This window comes from Conger conger, unplaced genomic scaffold (genome assembly GCF_963514075.1).
Source record: "Conger conger unplaced genomic scaffold, fConCon1.1 SCAFFOLD_70, whole genome shotgun sequence".
In the NCBI taxonomy this organism is placed as follows: Eukaryota; Metazoa; Chordata; class Actinopteri; order Anguilliformes; family Congridae; genus Conger; species Conger conger.
In genome coordinates this window covers 234547-248152 of record NW_026890414.1, presented here as the reverse complement: position 1 = coordinate 248152, position 13606 = coordinate 234547, and the positions used below count along the sequence as shown (strand labels likewise).

Here is a 13606-nt window from a genome sequence, read left to right as displayed (position 1 = left end):
CGTTTATTCATGAGAGCTCTCGCTGACTGCCGGGTCTTCGCTTACGGCCACACCGCGCTGAGAACGCCCGATCTCGTCTGATCTCGGAAGCTAAGCAACGTCGGGCCTGGTTAGTACTTGGATGGGAGACCGCCTGGGAATACCAGGTGCTGTGAGCATTTTACCAGCGAAATCAATGTAAATTATCGTATTTTGGACATTGTTTGAAATAACGACCTTACTTCCTTAAAAAAGAATTATACAAAGTTAGATTCGAGTCGTTTATTCATGAGAGCTCTCGCTGACTGCCGGGTCTTCGCTTACGGCCACACCGCGCTGAGAACGCCCGATCTCGTCTGATCTCGGAAGCTAAGCAACGTCGGGCCTGGTTAGTACTTGGATGGGAGACCGCCTGGGAATACCAGGTGCTGTGAGCATTTTACCAGCGAAATCAATGTAAATTATCGTATTTTGGACATTGTTTGAAATAACGACCTTACTTCCTTAAAAAAGAATTATACAAAGTTAGTTTCTAGGCGTTTATTCATGAGAGCTCTCGCTGACTGCCGGGTCTTCGCTTACGGCCACACCGCGCTGAGAACGCCCGATCTCGTCTGATCTCGGAAGCTAAGCAACGTCGGGCCTGGTTAGTACTTGGATGGGAGACCGCCTGGGAATACCAGGTGCTGTGAGCATTTTACCAGCGAAATCAATGTACATTATCGTATTTTGGACATTGTTTGAAATAACGACCTTACTTCCTTAAAAAAGAATTATACAAAGTTAGTTTCTAGGCGTTTATTCATGAGAGCTCTCGCTGACTGCCGGGTCTTCGCTTACGGCCACACCGCGCTGAGAACGCCCGATCTCGTCTGATCTCGGAAGCTAAGCAACGTCGGGCCTGGTTAGTACTTGGATGGGAGACCGCCTGGGAATACCAGGTGCTGTGAGCATTTTACCAGCGAAATCAATGTAAATTATCGTATTTTGGACATTGTTTGAAATAACGACCTTACTTCCTTAAAAAAGAATTATACAAAGTTAGTTTCTAGGCGTTTATTCATGAGAGCTCTCGCTGACTGCCGGGTCTTCGCTTACGGCCACACCGCGCTGAGAACGCCCGATCTCGTCTGATCTCGGAAGCTAAGCAACGTCGGGCCTGGTTAGTACTTGGATGGGAGACCGCCTGGGAATACCAGGTGCTGTGAGCATTTTACCAGCGAAATCAATGTAAATTATCGTATTTTGGACATTGTTTGAAATAACGACCTTACTTCCTTAAAAAAGAATTATACAAAGTTAGTTTCTAGGCGTTTATTCATGAGAGCTCTCGCTGACTGCCGGGTCTTCGCTTACGGCCACACCGCGCTGAGAACGCCCGATCTCGTCTGATCTCGGAAGCTAAGCAACGTCGGGCCTGGTTAGTACTTGGATGGGAGACCGCCTGGGAATACCAGGTGCTGTGAGCATTTTACCAGCGAAATCAATGTACATTATCGTATTTTGGACATTGTTTGAAATAACGACCTTACTTCCTTAAAAAAGAATTATACAAAGTTAGTTTCTAGGCGTTTATTCATGAGAGCTCTCGCTGACTGCCGGGTCTTCGCTTACGGCCACACCGCGCTGAGAACGCCCGATCTCGTCTGATCTCGGAAGCTAAGCAACGTCGGGCCTGGTTAGTACTTGGATGGGAGACCGCCTGGGAATACCAGGTGCTGTGAGCATTTTACCAGCGAAATCAATGTACATTATCGTATTTTGGACATTGTTTGAAATAACGACCTTACTTCCTTAAAAAAGAATTATACAAAGTTAGTTTCTAGGCGTTTATTCATGAGAGCTCTCGCTGACTGCCGGGTCTTCGCTTACGGCCACACCGCGCTGAGAACGCCCGATCTCGTCTGATCTCGGAAGCTAAGCAACGTCGGGCCTGGTTAGTACTTGGATGGGAGACCGCCTGGGAATACCAGGTGCTGTGAGCATTTTACCAGCGAAATCAATGTACATTATCGTATTTTGGACATTGTTTGAAATAACGACCTTACTTCCTTAAAAAAGAATTATACAAAGTTAGTTTCTAGGCGTTTATTCATGAGAGCTCTCGCTGACTGCCGGGTCTTCGCTTACGGCCACACCGCGCTGAGAACGCCCGATCTCGTCTGATCTCGGAAGCTAAGCAACGTCGGGCCTGGTTAGTACTTGGATGGGAGACCGCCTGGGAATACCAGGTGCTGTGAGCATTTTACCAGCGAAATCAATGTACATTATCGTATTTTGGACATTGTTTGAAATAACGACCTTACTTCCTTAAAAAAGAATTATACAAAGTTAGTTTCTAGGCGTTTATTCATGAGAGCTCTCGCTGACTGCCGGGTCTTCGCTTACGGCCACACCGCGCTGAGAACGCCCGATCTCGTCTGATCTCGGAAGCTAAGCAACGTCGGGCCTGGTTAGTACTTGGATGGGAGACCGCCTGGGAATACCAGGTGCTGTGAGCATTTTACCAGCGAAATCAATGTAAATTATCGTATTTTGGACATTGTTTGAAATAACGACCTTACTTCCTTAAAAAGAATTATACAAAGTTAGTTTCTAGGCGTTTATTCATGAGAGCTCTCGCTGACTGCCGGGTCTTCGCTTACGGCCACACCGCGCTGAGAACGCCCGATCTCGTCTGATCTCGGAAGCTAAGCAACGTCGGGCCTGGTTAGTACTTGGATGGGAGACCCCGCCCTGGGAATACCAGGTGCTGTGAGCATTTTACCAGCGAAATCAATGTACATTATCGTATTTTGGACATTGTTTGAAATAACGACCTTACTTCCTTAAAAAAGAATTATACAAAGTTAGTTTCTAGGCGTTTATTCATGAGAGCTCTCGCTGACTGCCGGGTCTTCGCTTACGGCCACACAGCGCTGAGAACGCCCGATCTCGTCTGATCTCGGAAGCTAAGCAACGTCGGGCCTGGTTAGTACTTGGATGGGAGACCGCCTGGGAATACCAGGTGCTGTGAGCATTTTACCAGCGAAATCAATGTACATTATCGTATTTTGGACATTGTTTGAAATAACGACCTTACTTCCTTAAAAAAGAATTATACAAAGTTAGTTTCTAGGCGTTTATTCATGAGAGCTCTCGCTGACTGCCGGGTCTTCGCTTACGGCCACACCGCGCTGAGAACGCCCGATCTCGTCTGATCTCGGAAGCTAAGCAACGTCGGGCCTGGTTAGTACTTGGATGGGAGACCGCCTGGGAATACCAGGTGCTGTGAGCATTTTACCAGCGAAATCAATGTAAATTATCGTATTTTGGACATTGTTTGAAATAACGACCTTACTTCCTTAAAAAAGAATTATACAAAGTTAGTTTCTAGGCGTTTATTCATGAGAGCTCTCGCTGACTGCCGGGTCTTCGCTTACGGCCACACCGCGCTGAGAACGCCCGATCTCGTCTGATCTCGGAAGCTAAGCAACGTCGGGCCTGGTTAGTACTTGGATGGGAGACAGCCTGGGAATACCAGGTGCTGTGAGCATTTTACCAGCGAAATCAATGTACATTATCGTATTTTGGACATTGTTTGAAATAACGACCTTACTTCCTTAAAAAAGAATTATACAAAGTTAGTTTCTAGGCGTTTATTCATGAGAGCTCTCGCTGACTGCCGGGTCTTCGCTTACGGCCACACCGCGCTGAGAACGCCCGATCTCGTCTGATCTCGGAAGCTAAGCAACGTCGGGCCTGGTTAGTACTTGGATGGGAGACCGCCTGGGAATACCAGGTGCTGTGAGCATTTTACCAGCGAAATCAATGTACATTATCGTATTTTGGACATTGTTTGAAATAACGACCTTACTTCCTTAAAAAAGAATTATACAAAGTTAGTTTCTAGGCGTTTATTCATGAGAGCTCTCGCTGACTGCCGGGTCTTCGCTTACGGCCACACCGCGCTGAGAACGCCCGATCTCGTCTGATCTCGGAAGCTAAGCAACGTCGGGCCTGGTTAGTACTTGGATGGGAGACCGCCTGGGAATACCAGGTGCTGTGAGCATTTTACCAGCGAAATCAATGTACATTATCGTATTTTGGACATTGTTTGAAATAACGACCTTACTTCCTTAAAAAAGAATTATACAAAGTTAGTTTCTAGGCGTTTATTCATGAGAGCTCTCGCTGACTGCCGGGTCTTCGCTTACGGCCACACCGCGCTGAGAACGCCCGATCTCGTCTGATCTCGGAAGCTAAGCAACGTCGGGCCTGGTTAGTACTTGGATGGGAGACCGCCTGGGAATACCAGGTGCTGTGAGCATTTTACCAGCGAAATCAATGTACATTATCGTATTTTGGACATTGTTTGAAATAACGACCTTACTTCCTTAAAAAAGAATTATACAAAGTTAGTTTCTAGGCGTTTATTCATGAGAGCTCTCGCTGACTGCCGGGTCTTCGCTTACGGCCACACCGCGCTGAGAACGCCCGATCTCGTCTGATCTCGGAAGCTAAGCAACGTCGGGCCTGGTTAGTACTTGGATGGGAGACCGCCTGGGAATACCAGGTGCTGTGAGCATTTTACCAGCGAAATCAATGTAAATTATCGTATTTTGGACATTGTTTGAAATAACGACCTTACTTCCTTAAAAAAGAATTATACAAAGTTAGTTTCTAGGCGTTTATTCATGAGAGCTCTCGCTGACTGCCGGGTCTTCGCTTACGGCCACACCGCGCTGAGAACGCCCGATCTCGTCTGATCTCGGAAGCTAAGCAACGTCGGGCCTGGTTAGTACTTGGATGGGAGACAGCCTGGGAATACCAGGTGCTGTGAGCATTTTACCAGCGAAATCAATGTACATTATCGTATTTTGGACATTGTTTGAAATAACGACCTTACTTCCTTAAAAAAGAATTATACAAAGTTAGTTTCTAGGCGTTTATTCATGAGAGCTCTCGCTGACTGCCAGGTCTTCGCTTACGGCCACACCGCGCTGAGAACGCCCGATCTCGTCTGATCTCGGAAGCTAAGCAACGTCGGGCCTGGTTAGTACTTGGATGGGAGACCGCCTGGGAATACCAGGTGCTGTGAGCATTTTACCAGCGAAATCAATGTAAATTATCGTATTTTGGACATTGTTTGAAATAACGACCTTACTTCCTTAAAAAAGAATTATACAAAGTTAGTTTCTAGGCGTTTATTCATGAGAGCTCTCGCTGACTGCCGGGTCTTCGCTTACGGCCACACCGCGCTGAGAACGCCCGATCTCGTCTGATCTCGGAAGCTAAGCAACGTCGGGCCTGGTTAGTACTTGGATGGGAGACAGCCTGGGAATACCAGGTGCTGTGAGCATTTTACCAGCGAAATCAATGTACATTATCGTATTTTGGACATTGTTTGAAATAACGACCTTACTTCCTTAAAAAAGAATTATACAAAGTTAGTTTCTAGGCGTTTATTCATGAGAGCTCTCGCTGACTGCCGGGTCTTCGCTTACGGCCACACCGCGCTGAGAACGCCCGATCTCGTCTGATCTCGGAAGCTAAGCAACGTCGGGCCTGGTTAGTACTTGGATGGGAGACCGCCTGGGAATACCAGGTGCTGTGAGCATTTTACCAGCGAAATCAATGTAAATTATCGTATTTTGGACATTGTTTGAAATAACGACCTTACTTCCTTAAAAAAGAATTATACAAAGTTAGTTTCTAGGCGTTTATTCATGAGAGCTCTCGCTGACTGCCGGGTCTTCGCTTACGGCCACACCGCGCTGAGAACGCCCGATCTCGTCTGATCTCGGAAGCTAAGCAACGTCGGGCCTGGTTAGTACTTGGATGGGAGACCGCCTGGGAATACCAGGTGCTGTGAGCATTTTACCAGCGAAATCAATGTAAATTATCGTATTTTGGACATTGTTTGAAATAACGACCTTACTTCCTTAAAAAAGAATTATACAAAGTTAGTTTCTAGGCGTTTATTCATGAGAGCTCTCGCTGACTGCCGGGTCTTCGCTTACGGCCACACCGCGCTGAGAACGCCCGATCTCGTCTGATCTCGGAAGCTAAGCAACGTCGGGCCTGGTTAGTACTTGGATGGGAGACCGCCTGGGAATACCAGGTGCTGTGAGCATTTTACCAGCGAAATCAATGTAAATTATCGTATTTTGGACATTGTTTGAAATAACGACCTTACTTCCTTAAAAAAGAATTATACAAAGTTAGTTTCTAGGCGTTTATTCATGAGAGCTCTCGCTGACTGCCGGGTCTTCGCTTACGGCCACACCGCGCTGAGAACGCCCGATCTCGTCTGATCTCGGAAGCTAAGCAACGTCGGGCCTGGTTAGTACTTGGATGGGAGACCGCCTGGGAATACCAGGTGCTGTGAGCATTTTACCAGCGAAATCAATGTACATTATCGTATTTTGGACATTGTTTGAAATAACGACCTTACTTCCTTAAAAAAGAATTATACAAAGTTAGTTTCTAGGCGTTTATTCATGAGAGCTCTCGCTGACTGCCGGGTCTTCGCTTACGGCCACACCGCGCTGAGAACACCCGATCTCGTCTGATCTCGGAAGCTAAGCAACGTCGGGCCTGGTTAGTACTTGGATGGGAGACCGCCTGGGAATACCAGGTGCTGTGAGCATTTTACCAGCGAAATCAATGTACATTATCGTATTTTGGACATTGTTTGAAATAACGACCTTACTTCCTTAAAAAAGAATTATACAAAGTTAGTTTCTAGGCGTTTATTCATGAGAGCTCTCGCTGACTGCCGGGTCTTCGCTTACGGCCACACCGCGCTGAGAACGCCCGATCTCGTCTGATCTCGGAAGCTAAGCAACGTCGGGCCTGGTTAGTACTTGGATGGGAGACAGCCTGGGAATACCAGGTGCTGTGAGCATTTTACCAGCGAAATCAATGTAAATTATCGTATTTTGGACATTGTTTGAAATAACGACCTTACTTCCTTAAAAAAGAATTATACAAAGTTAGTTTCTAGGCGTTTATTCATGAGAGCTCTCGCTGACTGCCGGGTCTTCGCTTACGGCCACACCGCGCTGAGAACGCCCGATCTCGTCTGATCTCGGAAGCTAAGCAACGTCGGGCCTGGTTAGTACTTGGATGGGAGACCGCCTGGGAATACCAGGTGCTGTGAGCATTTTACCAGCGAAATCAATGTACATTATCGTATTTTGGACATTGTTTGAAATAACGACCTTACTTCCTTAAAAAAGAATTATACAAAGTTAGTTTCTAGGCGTTTATTCATGAGAGCTCTCGCTGACTGCCGGGTCTTCGCTTACGGCCACACCGCGCTGAGAACGCCCGATCTCGTCTGATCTCGGAAGCTAAGCAACGTCGGGCCTGGTTAGTACTTGGATGGGAGACCGCCTGGGAATACCAGGTGCTGTGAGCATTTTACCAGCGAAATCAATGTACATTATCGTATTTTGGACATTGTTTGAAATAACGACCTTACTTCCTTAAAAAAGAATTATACAAAGTTAGTTTCTAGGCGTTTATTCATGAGAGCTCTCGCTGACTGCCGGGTCTTCGCTTACGGCCACACCGCGCTGAGAACGCCCGATCTCGTCTGATCTCGGAAGCTAAGCAACGTCGGGCCTGGTTAGTACTTGGATGGGAGACCGCCTGGGAATACCAGGTGCTGTGAGCATTTTACCAGCGAAATCAATGTAAATTATCGTATTTTGGACATTGTTTGAAATAACGACCTTACTTCCTTAAAAAAGAATTATACAAAGTTAGTTTCTAGGCGTTTATTCATGAGAGCTCTCGCTGACTGCCGGGTCTTCGCTTACGGCCACACCGCGCTGAGAACGCCCGATCTCGTCTGATCTCGGAAGCTAAGCAACGTCGGGCCTGGTTAGTACTTGGATGGGAGACAGCCTGGGAATACCAGGTGCTGTGAGCATTTTACCAGCGAAATCAATGTAAATTATCGTATTTTGGACATTGTTTGAAATAACGACCTTACTTCCTTAAAAAAGAATTATACAAAGTTAGTTTCTAGGCGTTTATTCATGAGAGCTCTCGCTGACTGCCGGGTCTTCGCTTACGGCCACACCGCGCTGAGAACGCCCGATCTCGTCTGATCTCGGAAGCTAAGCAACGTCGGGCCTGGTTAGTACTTGGATGGGAGACCGCCTGGGAATACCAGGTGCTGTGAGCATTTTACCAGCGAAATCAATGTAAATTATCGTATTTTGGACATTGTTTGAAATAACGACCTTACTTCCTTAAAAAAGAATTATACAAAGTTAGTTTCTAGGCGTTTATTCATGAGAGCTCTCGCTGACTGCCGGGTCTTCGCTTACGGCCACACCGCGCTGAGAACGCCCGATCTCGTCTGATCTCGGAAGCTAAGCAACGTCGGGCCTGGTTAGTACTTGGATGGGAGACCGCCTGGGAATACCAGGTGCTGTGAGCATTTTACCAGCGAAATCAATGTAAATTATCGTATTTTGGACATTGTTTGAAATAACGACCTTACTTCCTTAAAAAAGAATTATACAAAGTTAGTTTCTAGGCGTTTATTCATGAGAGCTCTCGCTGACTGCCGGGTCTTCGCTTACGGCCACACCGCGCTGAGAACGCCCGATCTCGTCTGATCTCGGAAGCTAAGCAACGTCGGGCCTGGTTAGTACTTGGATGGGAGACCGCCTGGGAATACCAGGTGCTGTGAGCATTTTACCAGCGAAATCAATGTACATTATCGTATTTTGGACATTGTTTGAAATAACGACCTTACTTCCTTAAAAAAGAATTATACAAAGTTAGTTTCTAGGCGTTTATTCATGAGAGCTCTCGCTGACTGCCGGGTCTTCGCTTACGGCCACACCGCGCTGAGAACGCCCGATCTCGTCTGATCTCGGAAGCTAAGCAACGTCGGGCCTGGTTAGTACTTGGATGGGAGACCGCCTGGGAATACCAGGTGCTGTGAGCATTTTACCAGCGAAATCAATGTAAATTATCGTATTTTGGACATTGTTTGAAATAACGACCTTACTTCCTTAAAAAAGAATTATACAAAGTTAGTTTCTAGGCGTTTATTCATGAGAGCTCTCGCTGACTGCCGGGTCTTCGCTTACGGCCACACCGCGCTGAGAACGCCCGATCTCGTCTGATCTCGGAAGCTAAGCAACGTCGGGCCTGGTTAGTACTTGGATGGGAGACCGCCTGGGAATACCAGGTGCTGTGAGCATTTTACCAGCGAAATCAATGTACATTATCGTATTTTGGACATTGTTTGAAATAACGACCTTACTTCCTTAAAAAAGAATTATACAAAGTTAGTTTCTAGGCGTTTATTCATGAGAGCTCTCGCTGACTGCCGGGTCTTCGCTTACGGCCACACCGCGCTGAGAACACCCGATCTCGTCTGATCTCGGAAGCTAAGCAACGTCGGGCCTGGTTAGTACTTGGATGGGAGACCGCCTGGGAATACCAGGTGCTGTGAGCATTTTACCAGCGAAATCAATGTACATTATCGTATTTTGGACATTGTTTGAAATAACGACCTTACTTCCTTAAAAAAGAATTATACAAAGTTAGTTTCTAGGCGTTTATTCATGAGAGCTCTCGCTGACTGCCGGGTCTTCGCTTACGGCCACACCGCGCTGAGAACGCCCGATCTCGTCTGATCTCGGAAGCTAAGCAACGTCGGGCCTGGTTAGTACTTGGATGGGAGACAGCCTGGGAATACCAGGTGCTGTGAGCATTTTACCAGCGAAATCAATGTAAATTATCGTATTTTGGACATTGTTTGAAATAACGACCTTACTTCCTTAAAAAAGAATTATACAAAGTTAGTTTCTAGGCGTTTATTCATGAGAGCTCTCGCTGACTGCCGGGTCTTCGCTTACGGCCACACCGCGCTGAGAACGCCCGATCTCGTCTGATCTCGGAAGCTAAGCAACGTCGGGCCTGGTTAGTACTTGGATGGGAGACCGCCTGGGAATACCAGGTGCTGTGAGCATTTTACCAGCGAAATCAATGTACATTATCGTATTTTGGACATTGTTTGAAATAACGACCTTACTTCCTTAAAAAAGAATTATACAAAGTTAGTTTCTAGGCGTTTATTCATGAGAGCTCTCGCTGACTGCCGGGTCTTCGCTTACGGCCACACCGCGCTGAGAACGCCCGATCTCGTCTGATCTCGGAAGCTAAGCAACGTCGGGCCTGGTTAGTACTTGGATGGGAGACCGCCTGGGAATACCAGGTGCTGTGAGCATTTTACCAGCGAAATCAATGTACATTATCGTATTTTGGACATTGTTTGAAATAACGACCTTACTTCCTTAAAAAAGAATTATACAAAGTTAGTTTCTAGGCGTTTATTCATGAGAGCTCTCGCTGACTGCCGGGTCTTCGCTTACGGCCACACCGCGCTGAGAACGCCCGATCTCGTCTGATCTCGGAAGCTAAGCAACGTCGGGCCTGGTTAGTACTTGGATGGGAGACCGCCTGGGAATACCAGGTGCTGTGAGCATTTTACCAGCGAAATCAATGTAAATTATCGTATTTTGGACATTGTTTGAAATAACGACCTTACTTCCTTAAAAAAGAATTATACAAAGTTAGTTTCTAGGCGTTTATTCATGAGAGCTCTCGCTGACTGCCGGGTCTTCGCTTACGGCCACACCGCGCTGAGAACGCCCGATCTCGTCTGATCTCGGAAGCTAAGCAACGTCGGGCCTGGTTAGTACTTGGATGGGAGACAGCCTGGGAATACCAGGTGCTGTGAGCATTTTACCAGCGAAATCAATGTAAATTATCGTATTTTGGACATTGTTTGAAATAACGACCTTACTTCCTTAAAAAAGAATTATACAAAGTTAGTTTCTAGGCGTTTATTCATGAGAGCTCTCGCTGACTGCCGGGTCTTCGCTTACGGCCACACCGCGCTGAGAACGCCCGATCTCGTCTGATCTCGGAAGCTAAGCAACGTCGGGCCTGGTTAGTACTTGGATGGGAGACCGCCTGGGAATACCAGGTGCTGTGAGCATTTTACCAGCGAAATCAATGTAAATTATCGTATTTTGGACATTGTTTGAAATAACGACCTTACTTCCTTAAAAAAGAATTATACAAAGTTAGTTTCTAGGCGTTTATTCATGAGAGCTCTCGCTGACTGCCGGGTCTTCGCTTACGGCCACACCGCGCTGAGAACGCCCGATCTCGTCTGATCTCGGAAGCTAAGCAACGTCGGGCCTGGTTAGTACTTGGATGGGAGACCGCCTGGGAATACCAGGTGCTGTGAGCATTTTACCAGCGAAATCAATGTAAATTATCGTATTTTGGACATTGTTTGAAATAACGACCTTACTTCCTTAAAAAAGAATTATACAAAGTTAGTTTCTAGGCGTTTATTCATGAGAGCTCTCGCTGACTGCCGGGTCTTCGCTTACGGCCACACCGCGCTGAGAACGCCCGATCTCGTCTGATCTCGGAAGCTAAGCAACGTCGGGCCTGGTTAGTACTTGGATGGGAGACCGCCTGGGAATACCAGGTGCTGTGAGCATTTTACCAGCGAAATCAATGTACATTATCGTATTTTGGACATTGTTTGAAATAACGACCTTACTTCCTTAAAAAAGAATTATACAAAGTTAGTTTCTAGGCGTTTATTCATGAGAGCTCTCGCTGACTGCCGGGTCTTCGCTTACGGCCACACCGCGCTGAGAACGCCCGATCTCGTCTGATCTCGGAAGCTAAGCAACGTCGGGCCTGGTTAGTACTTGGATGGGAGACCGCCTGGGAATACCAGGTGCTGTGAGCATTTTACCAGCGAAATCAATGTACATTATCGTATTTTGGACATTGTTTGAAATAACGACCTTACTTCCTTAAAAAAGAATTATACAAAGTTAGTTTCTAGGCGTTTATTCATGAGAGCTCTCGCTGACTGCCGGGTCTTCGCTTACGGCCACACCGCGCTGAGAACGCCCGATCTCGTCTGATCTCGGAAGCTAAGCAACGTCGGGCCTGGTTAGTACTTGGATGGGAGACCGCCTGGGAATACCAGGTGCTGTGAGCATTTTACCAGCGAAATCAATGTACATTATCGTATTTTGGACATTGTTTGAAATAACGACCTTACTTCCTTAAAAAAGAATTATACAAAGTTAGTTTCTAGGCGTTTATTCATGAGAGCTCTCGCTGACTGCCGGGTCTTCGCTTACGGCCACACCGCGCTGAGAACGCCCGATCTCGTCTGATCTCGGAAGCTAAGCAACGTCGGGCCTGGTTAGTACTTGGATGGGAGACCGCCTGGGAATACCAGGTGCTGTGAGCATTTTACCAGCGAAATCAATGTACATTATCGTATTTTGGACATTGTTTGAAATAACGACCTTACTTCCTTAAAAAAGAATTATACAAAGTTAGTTTCTAGGCGTTTATTCATGAGAGCTCTCGCTGACTGCCGGGTCTTCGCTTACGGCCACACCGCGCTGAGAACGCCCGATCTCGTCTGATCTCGGAAGCTAAGCAACGTCGGGCCTGGTTAGTACTTGGATGGGAGACCGCCTGGGAATACCAGGTGCTGTGAGCATTTTACCAGCGAAATCAATGTAAATTATCGTATTTTGGACATTGTTTGAAATAACGACCTTACTTCCTTAAAAAAGAATTATACAAAGTTAGTTTCTAGGCGTTTATTCATGAGAGCTCTCGCTGACTGCCGGGTCTTCGCTTACGGCCACACCGCGCTGAGAACGCCCGATCTCGTCTGATCTCGGAAGCTAAGCAACATCGGGCCTGGTTAGTACTTGGATGGGAGACCGCCTGGGAATACCAGGTGCTGTGAGCATTTTACCAGCGAAATCAATGTAAATTATCGTATTTTGGACATTGTTTGAAATAACGACCTTACTTCCTTAAAAAAGAATTATACAAAGTTAGTTTCTAGGCGTTTATTCATGAGAGCTCTCGCTGACTGCCGGGTCTTCGCTTACGGCCACACCGCGCTGAGAACGCCCGATCTCGTCTGATCTCGGAAGCTAAGCAACGTCGGGCCTGGTTAGTACTTGGATGGGAGACCGCCTGGGAATACCAGGTGCTGTGAGCATTTTACCAGCGAAATCAATGTACATTATCGTATTTTGGACATTGTTTGAAATAACGACCTTACTTCCTTAAAAAAGAATTATACAAAGTTAGTTTCTAGGCGTTTATTCATGAGAGCTCTCGCTGACTGCCGGGTCTTCGCTTACGGCCACACCGCGCTGAGAACGCCCGATCTCGTCTGATCTCGGAAGCTAAGCAACGTCGGGCCTGGTTAGTACTTGGATGGGAGACCGCCTGGGAATACCAGGTGCTGTGAGCATTTTACCAGCGAAATCAATGTACATTATCGTATTTTGGACATTGTTTGAAATAACGACCTTACTTCCTTAAAAAAGAATTATACAAAGTTAGTTTCTAGGCGTTTATTCATGAGAGCTCTCGCTGACTGCCGGGTCTTCGCTTACGGCCACACCGCGCTGAGAACGCCCGATCTCGTCTGATCTCGGAAGCTAAGCAACGTCGGGCCTGGTTAGTACTTGGATGGGAGACCGCCTGGGAATACCAGGTGCTGTGAGCATTTTACCAGCGAAATCAATGTACATTATCG

At 46.8% G+C, this 13606-nt stretch overlaps 52 non-coding genes and 1 pseudogene across 52 annotated transcripts; all 53 read left to right on the top strand.

Annotated features, from left to right (window-relative positions):
* The first annotated feature begins 39 nt into the window (after positions 1-39).
* On the top strand, positions 40-158 carry LOC133120201 (5S ribosomal RNA). Its single transcript, XR_009707127.1, has one exon. It is a non-coding gene; the product is annotated as a 5S ribosomal RNA (ribosomal RNA).
* Positions 159-297: 139 nt separating this feature from the next.
* LOC133120200 (5S ribosomal RNA) lies at positions 298-416 on the top strand. The gene has a single exon (XR_009707126.1). It is a non-coding gene; the product is annotated as a 5S ribosomal RNA (ribosomal RNA).
* A 139-nt stretch (positions 417-555) lies between these two features.
* On the top strand, positions 556-674 carry LOC133120199 (5S ribosomal RNA). The gene has a single exon (XR_009707125.1). It is a non-coding gene; the product is annotated as a 5S ribosomal RNA (ribosomal RNA).
* Positions 675-813: 139 nt separating this feature from the next.
* LOC133120198 (5S ribosomal RNA) lies at positions 814-932 on the top strand. The gene has a single exon (XR_009707124.1). It is a non-coding gene; the product is annotated as a 5S ribosomal RNA (ribosomal RNA).
* A 139-nt stretch (positions 933-1071) lies between these two features.
* LOC133120197 (5S ribosomal RNA) lies at positions 1072-1190 on the top strand. Its single transcript, XR_009707123.1, has one exon. It is a non-coding gene; the product is annotated as a 5S ribosomal RNA (ribosomal RNA).
* Positions 1191-1329: 139 nt separating this feature from the next.
* Positions 1330-1448, top strand: LOC133120195 (5S ribosomal RNA). Its single transcript, XR_009707121.1, has one exon. It is a non-coding gene; the product is annotated as a 5S ribosomal RNA (ribosomal RNA).
* Positions 1449-1587: 139 nt separating this feature from the next.
* Positions 1588-1706, top strand: LOC133120194 (5S ribosomal RNA). Its single transcript, XR_009707120.1, has one exon. It is a non-coding gene; the product is annotated as a 5S ribosomal RNA (ribosomal RNA).
* A 139-nt stretch (positions 1707-1845) lies between these two features.
* On the top strand, positions 1846-1964 carry LOC133120193 (5S ribosomal RNA). Its single transcript, XR_009707119.1, has one exon. It is a non-coding gene; the product is annotated as a 5S ribosomal RNA (ribosomal RNA).
* A 139-nt stretch (positions 1965-2103) lies between these two features.
* On the top strand, positions 2104-2222 carry LOC133120192 (5S ribosomal RNA). The gene has a single exon (XR_009707118.1). It is a non-coding gene; the product is annotated as a 5S ribosomal RNA (ribosomal RNA).
* A 139-nt stretch (positions 2223-2361) lies between these two features.
* On the top strand, positions 2362-2480 carry LOC133120191 (5S ribosomal RNA). Its single transcript, XR_009707117.1, has one exon. It is a non-coding gene; the product is annotated as a 5S ribosomal RNA (ribosomal RNA).
* Positions 2481-2618: 138 nt separating this feature from the next.
* LOC133120217 (5S ribosomal RNA) lies at positions 2619-2740 on the top strand (annotated as a pseudogene).
* Positions 2741-2879: 139 nt separating this feature from the next.
* On the top strand, positions 2880-2998 carry LOC133120208 (5S ribosomal RNA). The gene has a single exon (XR_009707134.1). It is a non-coding gene; the product is annotated as a 5S ribosomal RNA (ribosomal RNA).
* A 139-nt stretch (positions 2999-3137) lies between these two features.
* On the top strand, positions 3138-3256 carry LOC133120190 (5S ribosomal RNA). Its single transcript, XR_009707116.1, has one exon. It is a non-coding gene; the product is annotated as a 5S ribosomal RNA (ribosomal RNA).
* Positions 3257-3395: 139 nt separating this feature from the next.
* LOC133120216 (5S ribosomal RNA) lies at positions 3396-3514 on the top strand. Its single transcript, XR_009707141.1, has one exon. It is a non-coding gene; the product is annotated as a 5S ribosomal RNA (ribosomal RNA).
* A 139-nt stretch (positions 3515-3653) lies between these two features.
* Positions 3654-3772, top strand: LOC133120189 (5S ribosomal RNA). The gene has a single exon (XR_009707115.1). It is a non-coding gene; the product is annotated as a 5S ribosomal RNA (ribosomal RNA).
* Positions 3773-3911: 139 nt separating this feature from the next.
* Positions 3912-4030, top strand: LOC133120188 (5S ribosomal RNA). Its single transcript, XR_009707114.1, has one exon. It is a non-coding gene; the product is annotated as a 5S ribosomal RNA (ribosomal RNA).
* A 139-nt stretch (positions 4031-4169) lies between these two features.
* LOC133120187 (5S ribosomal RNA) lies at positions 4170-4288 on the top strand. The gene has a single exon (XR_009707113.1). It is a non-coding gene; the product is annotated as a 5S ribosomal RNA (ribosomal RNA).
* A 139-nt stretch (positions 4289-4427) lies between these two features.
* On the top strand, positions 4428-4546 carry LOC133120186 (5S ribosomal RNA). Its single transcript, XR_009707112.1, has one exon. It is a non-coding gene; the product is annotated as a 5S ribosomal RNA (ribosomal RNA).
* Positions 4547-4685: 139 nt separating this feature from the next.
* LOC133120215 (5S ribosomal RNA) lies at positions 4686-4804 on the top strand. Its single transcript, XR_009707140.1, has one exon. It is a non-coding gene; the product is annotated as a 5S ribosomal RNA (ribosomal RNA).
* A 139-nt stretch (positions 4805-4943) lies between these two features.
* On the top strand, positions 4944-5062 carry LOC133120184 (5S ribosomal RNA). Its single transcript, XR_009707110.1, has one exon. It is a non-coding gene; the product is annotated as a 5S ribosomal RNA (ribosomal RNA).
* Positions 5063-5201: 139 nt separating this feature from the next.
* On the top strand, positions 5202-5320 carry LOC133120214 (5S ribosomal RNA). Its single transcript, XR_009707139.1, has one exon. It is a non-coding gene; the product is annotated as a 5S ribosomal RNA (ribosomal RNA).
* Positions 5321-5459: 139 nt separating this feature from the next.
* LOC133120183 (5S ribosomal RNA) lies at positions 5460-5578 on the top strand. Its single transcript, XR_009707109.1, has one exon. It is a non-coding gene; the product is annotated as a 5S ribosomal RNA (ribosomal RNA).
* Positions 5579-5717: 139 nt separating this feature from the next.
* Positions 5718-5836, top strand: LOC133120182 (5S ribosomal RNA). Its single transcript, XR_009707108.1, has one exon. It is a non-coding gene; the product is annotated as a 5S ribosomal RNA (ribosomal RNA).
* Positions 5837-5975: 139 nt separating this feature from the next.
* LOC133120181 (5S ribosomal RNA) lies at positions 5976-6094 on the top strand. The gene has a single exon (XR_009707107.1). It is a non-coding gene; the product is annotated as a 5S ribosomal RNA (ribosomal RNA).
* A 139-nt stretch (positions 6095-6233) lies between these two features.
* On the top strand, positions 6234-6352 carry LOC133120180 (5S ribosomal RNA). Its single transcript, XR_009707106.1, has one exon. It is a non-coding gene; the product is annotated as a 5S ribosomal RNA (ribosomal RNA).
* A 139-nt stretch (positions 6353-6491) lies between these two features.
* On the top strand, positions 6492-6610 carry LOC133120235 (5S ribosomal RNA). Its single transcript, XR_009707157.1, has one exon. It is a non-coding gene; the product is annotated as a 5S ribosomal RNA (ribosomal RNA).
* A 139-nt stretch (positions 6611-6749) lies between these two features.
* Positions 6750-6868, top strand: LOC133120213 (5S ribosomal RNA). Its single transcript, XR_009707138.1, has one exon. It is a non-coding gene; the product is annotated as a 5S ribosomal RNA (ribosomal RNA).
* A 139-nt stretch (positions 6869-7007) lies between these two features.
* LOC133120275 (5S ribosomal RNA) lies at positions 7008-7126 on the top strand. Its single transcript, XR_009707195.1, has one exon. It is a non-coding gene; the product is annotated as a 5S ribosomal RNA (ribosomal RNA).
* A 139-nt stretch (positions 7127-7265) lies between these two features.
* LOC133120274 (5S ribosomal RNA) lies at positions 7266-7384 on the top strand. Its single transcript, XR_009707194.1, has one exon. It is a non-coding gene; the product is annotated as a 5S ribosomal RNA (ribosomal RNA).
* A 139-nt stretch (positions 7385-7523) lies between these two features.
* On the top strand, positions 7524-7642 carry LOC133120273 (5S ribosomal RNA). Its single transcript, XR_009707193.1, has one exon. It is a non-coding gene; the product is annotated as a 5S ribosomal RNA (ribosomal RNA).
* A 139-nt stretch (positions 7643-7781) lies between these two features.
* Positions 7782-7900, top strand: LOC133120212 (5S ribosomal RNA). Its single transcript, XR_009707137.1, has one exon. It is a non-coding gene; the product is annotated as a 5S ribosomal RNA (ribosomal RNA).
* Positions 7901-8039: 139 nt separating this feature from the next.
* LOC133120272 (5S ribosomal RNA) lies at positions 8040-8158 on the top strand. The gene has a single exon (XR_009707192.1). It is a non-coding gene; the product is annotated as a 5S ribosomal RNA (ribosomal RNA).
* Positions 8159-8297: 139 nt separating this feature from the next.
* LOC133120271 (5S ribosomal RNA) lies at positions 8298-8416 on the top strand. Its single transcript, XR_009707191.1, has one exon. It is a non-coding gene; the product is annotated as a 5S ribosomal RNA (ribosomal RNA).
* A 139-nt stretch (positions 8417-8555) lies between these two features.
* LOC133120268 (5S ribosomal RNA) lies at positions 8556-8674 on the top strand. The gene has a single exon (XR_009707189.1). It is a non-coding gene; the product is annotated as a 5S ribosomal RNA (ribosomal RNA).
* Positions 8675-8813: 139 nt separating this feature from the next.
* On the top strand, positions 8814-8932 carry LOC133120267 (5S ribosomal RNA). The gene has a single exon (XR_009707188.1). It is a non-coding gene; the product is annotated as a 5S ribosomal RNA (ribosomal RNA).
* Positions 8933-9071: 139 nt separating this feature from the next.
* LOC133120266 (5S ribosomal RNA) lies at positions 9072-9190 on the top strand. The gene has a single exon (XR_009707187.1). It is a non-coding gene; the product is annotated as a 5S ribosomal RNA (ribosomal RNA).
* A 139-nt stretch (positions 9191-9329) lies between these two features.
* On the top strand, positions 9330-9448 carry LOC133120179 (5S ribosomal RNA). The gene has a single exon (XR_009707105.1). It is a non-coding gene; the product is annotated as a 5S ribosomal RNA (ribosomal RNA).
* A 139-nt stretch (positions 9449-9587) lies between these two features.
* Positions 9588-9706, top strand: LOC133120210 (5S ribosomal RNA). The gene has a single exon (XR_009707136.1). It is a non-coding gene; the product is annotated as a 5S ribosomal RNA (ribosomal RNA).
* A 139-nt stretch (positions 9707-9845) lies between these two features.
* On the top strand, positions 9846-9964 carry LOC133120265 (5S ribosomal RNA). Its single transcript, XR_009707186.1, has one exon. It is a non-coding gene; the product is annotated as a 5S ribosomal RNA (ribosomal RNA).
* Positions 9965-10103: 139 nt separating this feature from the next.
* LOC133120264 (5S ribosomal RNA) lies at positions 10104-10222 on the top strand. Its single transcript, XR_009707185.1, has one exon. It is a non-coding gene; the product is annotated as a 5S ribosomal RNA (ribosomal RNA).
* Positions 10223-10361: 139 nt separating this feature from the next.
* LOC133120263 (5S ribosomal RNA) lies at positions 10362-10480 on the top strand. Its single transcript, XR_009707184.1, has one exon. It is a non-coding gene; the product is annotated as a 5S ribosomal RNA (ribosomal RNA).
* A 139-nt stretch (positions 10481-10619) lies between these two features.
* LOC133120209 (5S ribosomal RNA) lies at positions 10620-10738 on the top strand. The gene has a single exon (XR_009707135.1). It is a non-coding gene; the product is annotated as a 5S ribosomal RNA (ribosomal RNA).
* A 139-nt stretch (positions 10739-10877) lies between these two features.
* LOC133120262 (5S ribosomal RNA) lies at positions 10878-10996 on the top strand. The gene has a single exon (XR_009707183.1). It is a non-coding gene; the product is annotated as a 5S ribosomal RNA (ribosomal RNA).
* Positions 10997-11135: 139 nt separating this feature from the next.
* Positions 11136-11254, top strand: LOC133120261 (5S ribosomal RNA). The gene has a single exon (XR_009707182.1). It is a non-coding gene; the product is annotated as a 5S ribosomal RNA (ribosomal RNA).
* Positions 11255-11393: 139 nt separating this feature from the next.
* On the top strand, positions 11394-11512 carry LOC133120260 (5S ribosomal RNA). The gene has a single exon (XR_009707181.1). It is a non-coding gene; the product is annotated as a 5S ribosomal RNA (ribosomal RNA).
* Positions 11513-11651: 139 nt separating this feature from the next.
* LOC133120259 (5S ribosomal RNA) lies at positions 11652-11770 on the top strand. Its single transcript, XR_009707180.1, has one exon. It is a non-coding gene; the product is annotated as a 5S ribosomal RNA (ribosomal RNA).
* Positions 11771-11909: 139 nt separating this feature from the next.
* Positions 11910-12028, top strand: LOC133120257 (5S ribosomal RNA). Its single transcript, XR_009707178.1, has one exon. It is a non-coding gene; the product is annotated as a 5S ribosomal RNA (ribosomal RNA).
* A 139-nt stretch (positions 12029-12167) lies between these two features.
* LOC133120256 (5S ribosomal RNA) lies at positions 12168-12286 on the top strand. The gene has a single exon (XR_009707177.1). It is a non-coding gene; the product is annotated as a 5S ribosomal RNA (ribosomal RNA).
* Positions 12287-12425: 139 nt separating this feature from the next.
* Positions 12426-12544, top strand: LOC133120255 (5S ribosomal RNA). Its single transcript, XR_009707176.1, has one exon. It is a non-coding gene; the product is annotated as a 5S ribosomal RNA (ribosomal RNA).
* A 139-nt stretch (positions 12545-12683) lies between these two features.
* LOC133120203 (5S ribosomal RNA) lies at positions 12684-12802 on the top strand. The gene has a single exon (XR_009707129.1). It is a non-coding gene; the product is annotated as a 5S ribosomal RNA (ribosomal RNA).
* Positions 12803-12941: 139 nt separating this feature from the next.
* LOC133120254 (5S ribosomal RNA) lies at positions 12942-13060 on the top strand. Its single transcript, XR_009707175.1, has one exon. It is a non-coding gene; the product is annotated as a 5S ribosomal RNA (ribosomal RNA).
* A 139-nt stretch (positions 13061-13199) lies between these two features.
* Positions 13200-13318, top strand: LOC133120253 (5S ribosomal RNA). The gene has a single exon (XR_009707174.1). It is a non-coding gene; the product is annotated as a 5S ribosomal RNA (ribosomal RNA).
* A 139-nt stretch (positions 13319-13457) lies between these two features.
* On the top strand, positions 13458-13576 carry LOC133120252 (5S ribosomal RNA). The gene has a single exon (XR_009707173.1). It is a non-coding gene; the product is annotated as a 5S ribosomal RNA (ribosomal RNA).
* Positions 13577-13606: the final 30 nt, after the last annotated feature.